The 12,327-nt window shown below is 39.3% G+C and overlaps 1 protein-coding gene across 2 annotated transcripts in view; it reads right to left on the bottom strand.

The window, feature by feature from the left end:
- The window catches only part of PTPN21 (protein tyrosine phosphatase, non-receptor type 21), a 112,491-nt gene extending 106,559 nt beyond the window's left edge, over positions 1-5,932 (bottom strand). The window contains exon 1 of one of the 2 annotated variants that reach the window (XM_027844902.1): positions 5,678-5,932. The gene's annotated coding sequence lies outside the window, so the exon portion shown is untranslated. The remainder of the gene's footprint in view (positions 1-5,677) is intronic. The other variant, XM_027844901.1, reaches the window with a different exon arrangement.
- Positions 5,933-12,327: the final 6,395 nt, after the last annotated feature.

The raw sequence follows: 12,327 nt of genomic DNA, 5'->3' as shown, positions 1-12,327 counted from the left end.
TTCAAACAGTTTTTTCCGTATAGGACTTTGCAAATTGTTTTCACATACGTTATTTATTTTTATAAAAAGTTTCTGACATAGTATGTGAAGATAAAGAGTTACTGAGATACTGGAAAGCACATTGGACTTGGAGTTCATAAAGACTTGGACAGGAATTCCATTTCCACTTACATACTAGCCTTGTGACCATGGACAAATTGCTTAAGTTCTGTGAACCTCAGTTTCCTCATTTTAAAATGGTGTTAATATCAGTAGGACAGGTAGGTGATATATCTGATTTAGTGCCAGGCCTGGCCTCAAGAAGACCTAAATTCAAATCTTGCCTGAGACTCTTACCAGTTGTGTGACCCTGGGCAAGTCACTTAACTGTTTACCTCAATTTCCTCACCTGCAATAAAAAAATGTGCTGGAAAAGGAAATGGCAATACAGTATCTTTGTCAGGAAAATCACAAATGGGATGAAGAAGAATCAGACATGATTGAAAAGACTGAACAAACATCAGTAGCTACTTATCTGAATTGAGTATGCAATGAAATAATGCACATAAAGCCTTTTGCATTCTTTAAAAGGTTATGAAGATGCCAGCAATTATTGCAGATTAGGAAACTGCAGCTAAGAAGACTGTTTTGTCCAGAGATCATCCCCTTGGGTACTAACAAAACCGGGACAAGAATCCAGCTCTGCAGGCCTTGAGTCCAGTCTTCTCTTATTAAGGCATAGATGAAGTCAGGTGTGCCTAAAGGAGACAGTCTTCCTCCAGTCATGCACCGTCCCCGTACCCCGTACCCCTCCCCCCGCACCCCCCCTTCCTTCCTTCCTTCTCCTGTGTAATCATCAACCTGAGTGTTTATCCACGCGGTGCTACACTCCCGCCCCAAACAGTGCATTAGCGCCTTGAAGGCACAGGCTTCTTTGCCTGTGTATCCCCAACAATTCGCATAATGCCTGGCACACAGTACGAATAAACGTGACGATAAAAGTGGTTTGAGATCCAATTCTAAACGGTTCACTTCTTTAGTCCTGACAGCAGGAATGGAAAAATACATCCCGTAAGCATTGGAGGGGCTAAGAAATACCACTGCAGGGTAGACAAGCAGAGGCAAGCACGCAGTTTGGCATATTAAACGCCTCCCGCAGATGAACCTCGTGCCAAGGCGAGCTTCCCCCAATCAGAAGCGTGGGGGGCGGGGCTAGAATGTAGCAGCAGCATGGCCCCGCCCCACCTCTCGCAGCTCTCCGGAACGTTCTTTGTTTTGAGGTCCGTTTCCGGTGGGACAGATTTCAGCAAGGAACGGTCCCTTAGGCGCTGGGAGCCGAGCAAATCAGAGGGAGGTGGGGAGGAGATGCGAGGGGAACATTTAAAGGGACCGCCGTCTCGAACGGCTGGCCGTGGGGAGTGAGGGAGGGGCGCCTGGAAAGAGAGGGATCTCATCCCATCGGAGTCTCTCCCGGGAGGGGCCTCCAAGGCTGCACCAGCAGCAGCAGCAGCAGCACACAGGTGCTGGCGACGCCCCCTCCCCACCCTTTGCTACCAGCTCCGCTAAAAGGAAGGGTCTGGTTTCCCTCCTTCCACGAGAGGACACAGTGAGAACACTGGCTTTAAAAATCTGGAAGGGAGCTCAAAGGTCATCCAGTCCTACCCTCCCTTCTGACACGTGGCGAAGAGAAAGTAAATAAACCAAATTACACTTTGGTTTAGAAGCCGAAATAGGATTCGAACCCAGACCTCCTGGGTTCGGCTTTTTTGTTTTTAAGCAATTTAGAATTGTCACTCAAAATTGGGAGAGGGGGAGCAGGTCAGCTTCCCGTACGTGTCTCCAGCTCCCTAGTTCTACTCTCCTCCCCAACCTAAGGCCAAGTAGACCCGGTAGAGGGTGAGCCAGGCCTAATGTAGGTTATTTAGGGTCTCAGCTACCTAGGCTGAAGTGGCTGGGTGGACAGACCTCAATTCGAATCCTGACTTAGATGCTTATTAGTAGAGTAACCCTCTCTCGGACTCGGTTTCTTCATCTGTAAAACGGGAATGATAATGGCACCTACCTAAGAGGGTTGGTTGAATTCAGTTCAATAAACACCTACCTCACAGAGTTGGTTCATTTCAATTCAAAAAACATTTATTAAGCGCCTACTGCGTGCCAGACCCGGTGCTACACGGTGGGAATACTAAAAGAGGCAAAAGACAGTCCCTGCCCTCAAGGATCTTACAATCTAACCCTGGAGAAACATGCAGGTCAATATATACAAAGAAAGCTGTATACAGGATTAATAGGAAATAATTAACAAATGGAAGGCACTGGAATTAAGAGATGTTGGGAAAGGCTTCCTGTAAAAGATGGGATTTTAATTGAGACTTAAAAGAAGCCAGGGAGGTCTGTAGTCAGAGTGGAGGAGGAAGATCATTCTTGACATTGAGAATACCCAAAGAGAATGCCAAGGATAGGAGAGATGGAATTAGTGTGAGGATCAAATGAGAATTTATGTAAAGTCCTTCTTTTACGAACCTTAAAGCAGTAAAGGTAACTTATTATTGGGTTATGGATGGAGTGAGGAGAGAAGGAAGGAGGCAGAGGTCAGAGAAGGCTTGTCTTGATGATCAAATTATTTAATACATATAAAAGATTTTTCAAACATTAAAGGGCAATATATTTGTCAACTAACATAATCCTTCGGGAGGTAACCCAATCTGGTTCGATACTGATTCAAGACCTTAGGCAAATCACTTTCCCCCTAACTTTATTTCCCCTAACTGAAAATGGTGCTAATACTACACTTGTACTACATCTCTCACTGGATGATTTTAAGGATCAAATGTAGGATAATGTAACTATTTAAATACTGTGGTTAAATAACTATAGATTTATTTAACTAAGCACACAACCAATGGCCACCAAGACTTTCATGTGATTTAGAATGTATACTTTAGTAGAGAGTAGGTAAGATTCTATACCATCCCTCAGAGCCAAAGATCCAGAAGCTTTGTCCCTGGGCTGGTCCAAAAAGGAGGGGTGGGGTGGGAGTGAGGAAACCAAGAGGATTAAAGAAGAGGAAGGCAAGAGATATAAAGAGAAAAATGGCACAGGTCCCCATCCATTACCAAATGTTTGCAATATTTAAGGAATGTCAAGTATAAGACAGCACACAAGGGAAGAAGTTTTTAAAGTAGGGTAGAAAGCATGGACCTTGCCTCGGAGAGGTTTACAATGCAGCTCAATCTACTATGTAAGAGAAATAGAACAAAGTGATGATAATTCTTAAATATTTATTTTCCCCACCACTGAATAGTGATGCTATATAGGTAATACTACCAGGAAAACTGATGCTAAGGTCTCTACAGATGTGTACGTCTCATGATAATTAAATACAAGTATACTTATAAACCATAAAAATATGGATTTCCAATCCTTTAAAGTGCTTAGATAGTAATGTTGTGTGTGCCTTGGGGAGGTGGGGAGAGAGAGATCAGCTCCTTTGATAAGAAGTTGTAGAGAAATAGCCTACCATACTGCTAAAAAGGTAAGAGCTGTTGAAAGGATGGAGATAGTCAATCTACAGCAAAAATCTTTTACAAGGACTTAGTAGGTATTTTTGTTAAATTTCTGGTTATAATTTTCCTAAAAAAAAGTTTTCAATTATATCATTAAGTAATACATTTAAATTTCAATATGAAAACTATGGAACAGTTCTTTAAAAGCAAATGAAACTAGGACAGGTAGTAGCAAAAGATGAAAACAAGATATGTCTATATAAAGAGGGAACACAAATATTTGTATTCTGCGATGTTCCAGATATTGTGGTCTCTTCACTACAAAGAAACAAATGACTAAGCCTTGAAGGTAACAGATACTATACTATATAATTTAATTATTAACTTGAGCATCAGATTAAGTAAATGAAACAAAAATGGGGGGGGAGTTGTAGGAGGAGACACCCAAAAGTTTGAAGTTTTTTTTTTTTTTACAATTTCACTGATAATAGAAATAAAAATTTTCACCTAATGAATTTTTTTGTTAGCATGAAAACAATAATTTCTTAAACCAAGTGTAATTTCTCTTCAGAGCTAACTACTATTAGAAATGGCTTAGGGATGGGGGTAATGAGGAGTTTGTTTCCTAGGAGTGTTTGCTTTTATAAGAAAAGAATAGACTCTGTTGTGTTAAAAGTGATGCTCTACTTAACTCAAAACAAAGTTAGCACAATTATACTCCTCTTAGTTCAATTCTTTATGCCCTTGTTTTGTAATATATGTTGTACACAGGGTTTAAGAAACTGTTTATATGGTTAATAGCTCTAATAAAACCAAGTTGAGTAGAGGCTGAGAGCAACTTTTGTCTATTTTAGGGATAACTTAAGAGGTATTTTTCTCAAAATGCTGTAAGTGAATTTTTAAAAGACTCATCTGATATTTGTTGATCTAGTTAAATTCTCTGTTGACTAAAGTTTTCATATTATTTACAGACAATTGCTTTGGAATGGTTGACAGGTGATATCTATGATGGATGCTTATTTCTACACTAAAACCTTAAAACTGAATGGCTCGAGTACTAAAGAAAACAGAATACGTAGAAGAAGTAATAAGTTTAAATGTTTCATTTCAGTAGAAACTCTCAAACAAGTCAGGTAGATCTGCTTCTGTAAGCAGGATATGCTACTTTTTTTTTTTTAGTATTCCCAATAATCAAAAAGTTTCTTAATGAAATATAATTGTATATTTTGTGAAACTTTTCCTTACTAAGGCTTCCTCTCATTTAAAATTTGCAATAACTACCTGAAAATAAAGCAACAACTAAAGTGTTATCATCTGTCAGTAAGAAAGCAATAGCATTTAATAACTCCACTGCTTTGAATATTAACTTTTTTCCCATAAGACAAAAATATCTATACAAGTAAATTCAAAAACTTAAGAATCAATTTCCTTAGTTGCACTATGTTTACTGTTGTCCAAATACAACTGTTAAATCCGAAATTGAAAGCTTTTTTTTAATCTAGCAGCTGTCATTTAGTGTTAAGATAACAGCTGGTGTCATTTTGATCACATGGAATTTTTTTTTAAAATGTGCACACACACGGACACACGCACTATTATAAGGCTTTATCAGCAAAAAGAAAATGGGACCAGCATGCCAAGAGTATCTAATCAGTATCCGCAGAAATCACAAGCCTGAATTTAGCAGACCTAGGAATTTCTCTCCCTAGAGTAGCCACACTCCTCTTCAGCAAAATAAAACAAAAACACCTCCTCCTCTCTCTCCGCTACCAAAAGTTTTTATCTGCCAAACTCAAAAAGTATGCACCATTTCAGCAGACTGAAATGTAGCCAGAATTAACCACCTGATTTGGAATTGGATCCTAAAAGCATAAATTGAATCAAAATATAAGTAAAAGTGTTCTCTTAAGAAAATTTAATAGACAAGTCCGTGGAGTGGAACATGAAAAGGAAGAATTTCTTTGTGAAACGTTATCTCTTCGAGAACTACGATAGCATTCATGATTTCCAGGACTAACAAACTGTACACAGAAGAAACCTACTCATGAGAGAAAATGCCACTAAGTTACACGTTCTGCCTCTCTGGAACAGAGAGGTACTTAGTTTCCAAAGGACAGTATGAAACTGTATCAAACAAAGAGAGCCCGGGGTGGCTCCCTTGGTCTACTCTTGCCCATTACTTACTTACTTACCTACCTGTTGCAGTGATCCAGCTGAAGAGGTTCTGAGGTCACGCATCCTCAGCTACACAACGCAAACAGTTCGGGTTCTCCCCCGGAAGACATCTCTCACCGGTCCTCCTTCACAAGGGTCTCATTGCGTCCCGTGGGTCGGGAAGGGCATGCCAGGTTCCCCTCCAACTCAGTCATAGTGAAAACATTCCTCACTTCCTGTCTCAGAAAACTTGGTCTGTGTATCATTCCACTAGGTAAGGACTCGCAGGAGGGCGGGCGGCCACGGAGCGCTCGAGGGAGCTCCTGCAGGCAAGCGATCCGGGGGCAGCCGGGCTCGTGCGAGGGCGCGAGAGCCGGGGTCCGCGAGCCGGGCTACACAAAGGCACCCCGGCCGGTGAACTTGGCAATCATCTCCCAAGCAGCCAGCTCCAGGCAGCGAAGAAGGGGGTCGCTTATAGGGGAGAAACGAAGCTCTAGGACCGCGAGGCTCACTTCGCCTTGCTCCTATTCGCTCGGACTCTCGCTGGGTAGTGAAGGTGCAAGTTCCCTGGGAGGCGTTACTTGTTCCATCCACGCGGACGGATACGGAGAAAAAGAGCGAAGAGCCCGTATGCTTGCAGTCCATGACCTCAGAGAGTTGGAATGTCAGGGCCGGGGAATGTCAGCAGCGGGACAGCTGCCGCGCCTGCTATGGGGGCATTACAGAAATAGGGGGTTAGAACGAATCGTTTCCTTTTTTAATCATATGACCACTTATTTTAAGGCTTCCCAAATGAAGCCGGGCTTTTTATGAAATACAGTGGGGATATTATTTCTCTGGCAGATAATTTGGTCTTTTGGACTGTGTAAAATGCTGTCACTAATTTGCTGTAATAATTTGCTACTTATTTTTCTATATGGCTACTTTTATGCCTACTACGTGAGAAAGCTATGACCCCTGAAAACAGAAACTGAGTTACTTTTTTTTTTTTTACACTTTCAGGAGTACCAGATATGACTAGACAAAAAAAGACATTCTCTAAGTCAAGAATTTATAAATACTTAAAGAGCCGTTTAAAGAAAATACTTCATATAGTATATGCATATATAGTCTATTGAAAGAAAATGCAATTATTTGTATAACAGATTATCACGGTAATATTTGATTTCTACTTTTTAAAATTTGAAGAAGGAATAGTTCTGGAAAATTGAGATAATTAGTAGTTTAATGTAAGTTAATTTTGACTGAAATTATTTTTGAATCTGTATCAGTTCAGAAAAATCTTTTTTTTAAATGATAGCATGCTTTTATAAAGGAAAATTAGCCTAAATTGAGTAAACTCATTCTTTCCAAGGGACATCAAGGTTAATTTGTATGTTTAGAAGGAGAATAGAGGAATACAGTGGAGTTCTCTCAGTCTTTCATATGGCTTTGGAGCCACAAAGTGCTTTTCAAACCTTAAAGTACTGTATAAATATTAACTATCATCATTGTCATGCTAATTATCTTTAAATCTTCCTTCTTTTTCCCTATACCTAACCAGTTTTCATATCCTGACATCTCTTCCTTTACTTGTTTATTTATTTGTTTAAATTCCACCTTCTCCATTCCCACTGCCAAGATCCTCACATCACCACAGTTGTACCATGTTTCCTAAGTTATTTAGCTAATTATATTATATATATATATATATAAATTAGCTAGTTATATTAACTAATTTCCCTTCCTTCAGTTCCCCTCTCTCTGTTCCCTCTTCCACTCAAGTCAATGCTGCATATTGGTGGCTGGGTAATCTTCCTAAAACATTGTTTTCCTAATGTCACTCCTTTGCTACTCATGCTCTCTTGAGACTCATCAAATCAACCCTACCCTTCCTTGAAAGTTCAAGTGCCCTATAGCTCTACTTAACATCTATTTGACTTCTCAGTCCAAAACACCTCTTTCCCTAACTACCATTAGGCTATATGTATTGTCTTCCTTTATCAGAATGTAAACACCTTAAGGGCAGGCACTCTTTCTGTTTATATTTGTATTTCAATGTTTCATCACCTTGCCAGGAACAAAATAAGCCCTTAATAAATGCTTTTTCACTCATTCTTTCTTTTTTTCATTGTTAAAGAACATATAACTCACGGGTTCTTAACATTTTTTGTGTCATGGAGTGCTTTGACAACTTGAAACCTCTGCATACCTTCTCAGAATGTTTTTAAATATGTAAAATAAAATATTTAGGATTACAAAGAAAGCAAATTCTATTGAAATAAAGATGCATTTTTTTCCAATAGAAGTTTACTAAATTCCCTGAAATCTAAAGGCCCTTGCTATAACAGATCCCCTAATCCATTCTCTCTTACCTGATTTTCAGGGCCCTCTATAATCTGGCTGAAATCTACCTATTCAATCTTATTTTCTACTACTTGGTGTGGTACAGTGGATAGATTACTAGATTTAGAGTCAGAGGGCTTAGGTTCAAATTGTAATTCTGTATGACCTGGGGATGAAACATAACTGTACCACAGTTTTCCTCCTTTGTGTTCTGTAGCTTCCAACTCTAAATCTATGATTGATTTCTCCCAACACTTTTTGCTTCAGGAAAAGGTCTCCAGGTCTCATGTAATATGCCATTCTTAGTTACACTTCTTTGTGTTTGCTCACCTTGCTTTCTCTACCTAAAATTATTCACACATAAATGTAATGGAGGACTTCTGAGAAGTCATTTGCCTACACAACTGATGCAGTCCAAATGTGGAAGAAACAGGGGAACCTACTTTTGGAGAAACAACTTGACGCATAATGGAAATGCCTTACTCCCAAACTGGAGCATGTACATAAATATGACTGGTTCTAGTCTGGTAACCACAAGTTGAAGAGAAAGGTTTTGATGGCTGTGTAGTCAGAAATGGGGTGGGGACCGTCAATAGGCAATAGTCTACCAGAGTCAGTCATTTCTCGTCTGACTCTTTCCTACCTGGCTGTATTCAGGTGAGAGAAGAGAGCCATTGTTTTCAAGGAAAGGCCTTAGTCCGTGCACATATAAGACTAAGTGACCTGGGAGCATGGGCTTCAGCTCTTTGTCTTTGTATTTATTTTTCCTGCTTCTCAATTAAGGGGACTGGAGATAGCTACCACCTAATGAGCTTCAAAAAATGTAGAGAATGAGCCACTAGGAAGGAGGTCCTAGAATGGAGTTCATGATGCATCTAAAGTCTAGATTCTAGACAGTTCAACACCAAGGCTCCCCTGACTGAATAGCCAGGAACAATCTTCAGAACCTAGTCCAGTAGAAGCCAAAACCAAGACAGCAAGTATTAATGCTACATTGAGATATAAACTTTGTGGGACCAACACTATTTTAAAAAGCTGCATTATCATTTTACATGATTACACATGAATAAACTATCTCGGATTGCTTACTGTTTCAGGGAGCAGAAAGGGAGGGATAGAAATTGTAACTCAAAATTTTTTTTAAAATGTTAAAATTGGGGAAAAATAAAATATATAAAAAATGCTTGTTGACAGGTTAAAAAATAAAATAAAACTTATTGTAAAAAAAAACTGCATTGTCTGAGTCCACTCTCACCAGAGACAAAAGGTGTGACCCCACCACAAGATATGGGAAGGAGTAGATGTTTGTACTTCTGTTCTTGCTGTATCTGCAAAATAAATGTCACTTAAAAACCAATTGACGTTAATTTGTTAAATGGAAACTGTGGTGTTAATGACTGGCAACTCACAATGAAATGGGGAATGGGGGATTGAGTTAATAACATTAGAGAAAAGATACCTTCAACCTCCCAGGAGTACCTTCCTAAAATGCTGAAAGGGAGATATTATATATAGCCAGCCCAGCTTGGCAAGCCCAAGCAGTCTGAGAGAGTAGGAGTTGGAATGAGATTCCCCAAAGCTTACACGGGCTATATACATAGTACACTAAAACTCTTAACCTACAAGGGAGGTTGTACAAATATTATTTACTTTGTAGATGAAGAAATTGATTGTCAGAGAGACTATATCATTTTCCTATGTTAACCCAGCTAGGAAATGTGTTAACATGGATCTAAACCTCAAGTCTTTTGAGTCTGAGGTGAACACTTTTTACCAGACTCTTTTTCTGTTTTTCCAAATCCTACTCTTCCTCCAAGGCCTGACTTTCCAAATCTATAGTCAATACAACATTTTGTTCAGTTGTTTCAGTCATATCTGACTCTTTGTGACTCCATTTGGGGTTTTCTTAGCAAAGATACTGGAGTGGTTTGACATTTACTTCTCCAGCCCATTTTACAGATGAGGAGATTGAGGCAAACAGGGGTTAAGTGATTTGCCCAGAATCACACAGCTAGTAAGTGTCTGAGGCCAGATTTGAATTCAGGAAGATGAGTCTTCTTGACTCCAGACTGAGCACTCCTCTATTTACTATGGCATGTAGCTGCCCCCAATACAACATAGTTTCACATTTAATTGTTCTCTAATCTATACTATTTTTGTCTCCCAAGCTAGATTGTAAGCTACAGATTGTAAGCTGCTTAAGCGCTTATTTCGTTTACAGTTATAGTCAGCACAGCAAAGTGGAATGAGCATTAGACTATCAGAAAAAACATGAGACCAGGAGTCAAGAGAGGAGTTTGAGTTCCACTTTACAATTAAATGTCTTTGTGATTGTGGGGAAGTTATTTAATATCTGTAAGACTGGCTTCCTCAGCTCTAAAATAAGAGAAGTTAAATTCGATAATATCAAAAGTTCCTTCCAGTTCTAAAATTCTCTGTCTCCTGCAGCACCTAGCCCAGTAGTACTGAATTGAAAAACACTTTTAATGATTCAGTCATACCAAAAATGAGTGAAAACATAAATGAAAAACAATGTGGTCTAGCTGAAAGAGAATCTGATTTGGAGTCAGCAAGCCCAGTTCTGTTATTTACAACCTGAGTAATCTTGAGCAGGTTGCCTAACTCCTCTGGTCTTAGTTTCCTCAACTATACAATTATGGATCTCTAAGATCCCTTGTACCTCTAAATCTTGTGATCGAAATTATGGTCATAAATACAAGATATGACCAGTGTGCCCAGCCAAAAAATGGTGGAATTTTGTTTCATTTAAAAAATTGTATTTCTAAAAGAAAGTTGATTGTTGAATTTTTTTTAAAAAAGTTGTTAGATTTGGGGTTTTTTTGGTTGATGGATAAAATTAATATCCTTTATGACTGAATATTCATAAAAACAATTATTAAAATGAAGTTCCTTGGGTGCATATCCTAGTGTACTGTGTATGTCTATAATGGTAATATGCACTTGACAACAGTTGTAATAGGAACAATGCAGGTTAGATTCATTTTTCCTTAAAAGTATTGAGAATTCCTCAAGAGTTGGTTGCCTCAAGGTACTAAAGGCTCCAACTGTTGACCTAAGTACAAAGCAGCCATGAGGAACTCCAGGGGTTCTCTGACACTTGACTGGTAGATCACAATGGACAATTCAGGATAGGGAAATTGGTGCAGGGAGTCAAGTAGAGATGTCCTCAATTCCTACCTTTGGTGAATATTCTTCTCTTGCTGTGGCTAAGTAAATCTCCTTTTGTTAATTTCTGAATGACCTATGGATGTCTCATTTTGTTCCAATATCAAACCTAAATTAGGTAGGTAGGGGGTAACCCGAGTGAGGTTCAGCCCACAACAGCAGTCAAACACTCTTACTCTTTGAAGTAACTTGCAGACAGATCTAAAATTTAAGCCTTAAATTCCTGAACTATGTTGATTTAGTCAATTATATCTAAGTAAAATCCCTGAGGCAACTAGATGGCTCAGTGGATGGAGTACTGAGCCTGGAGTCAGGAAGATCTGAGTTCAAATCCAGCCTCAGACCCTTACTAGCCTTATGACCCTGTGTGGTGTCTGTTTGCCTTAATCCACTGAAGAAGGAAATGGCAAACCACTCCAATATCTTTGCCAAGAAAACCTGTCCAAGAGGTCATGAAGAGTCAGATGTTACTGATTGAACAATAAAACTCATAATAAATTCCTTATACAGTTTCTTCAAAGTGTTAGATGAACAATTTCTAATTTCTCTTTTTGGTCTTAAGAAAGTGAAAAAACCTTCATTTTCATAGAAACTAGCAAATCACAGAATCTCAGATTTGGAAGGGACCTCCGGGACTATTTTATTCTACCCATGACTGAACAGAAATGCCTTTACAACATTCCCAGCAAGTACTCATCCAAGCTATACGTGAAGATATCTGAGGGAGAAACCACTATCTCTCAAAGCCTCCTGTTCCACATTTGGATAACTGTGATCACTAAGAATGTTTTTCCCTTACATCAAACCAAAAATCTGCTTTTCTGCCAGGTCCAAACATGGCTCCTCGTTGTGCCCTCTGGGTCCAAGCAGAAAAAGTCTAAACTTCTTCTTAATAACTGTGCAAGTATTTGAAGACAGCAATCATGTCAACCCCTAAGTCTCCTCTACTCTAAGTTAGTTTCAATTTCTTTAATTAATCTTGGGATAGTATGGTGAGATAGGTGCAGTTTCCCTGATATCTCTGATGCATCTTCCTGCTCTGTGAGCATAAAAGGTCCCAATCACATGAAGTCAGGGTCTCTCAGAATTGGTAGGTCCCTGAGACCATGTGAGTTGCCATACCCTGATGGCTTACTAACCAGATGCATTTCAAGATGGTGATGATGGGGCCCACATC

Source organism: Vombatus ursinus, unplaced genomic scaffold (genome assembly GCF_900497805.2).
Source record: "Vombatus ursinus unplaced genomic scaffold, bare-nosed wombat genome assembly UNPS02014945.1, whole genome shotgun sequence".
NCBI classification, from domain to species: Eukaryota; Metazoa; Chordata; class Mammalia; order Diprotodontia; family Vombatidae; genus Vombatus; species Vombatus ursinus.
This window is presented reverse-complemented; position numbering and strand designations above follow the sequence as displayed.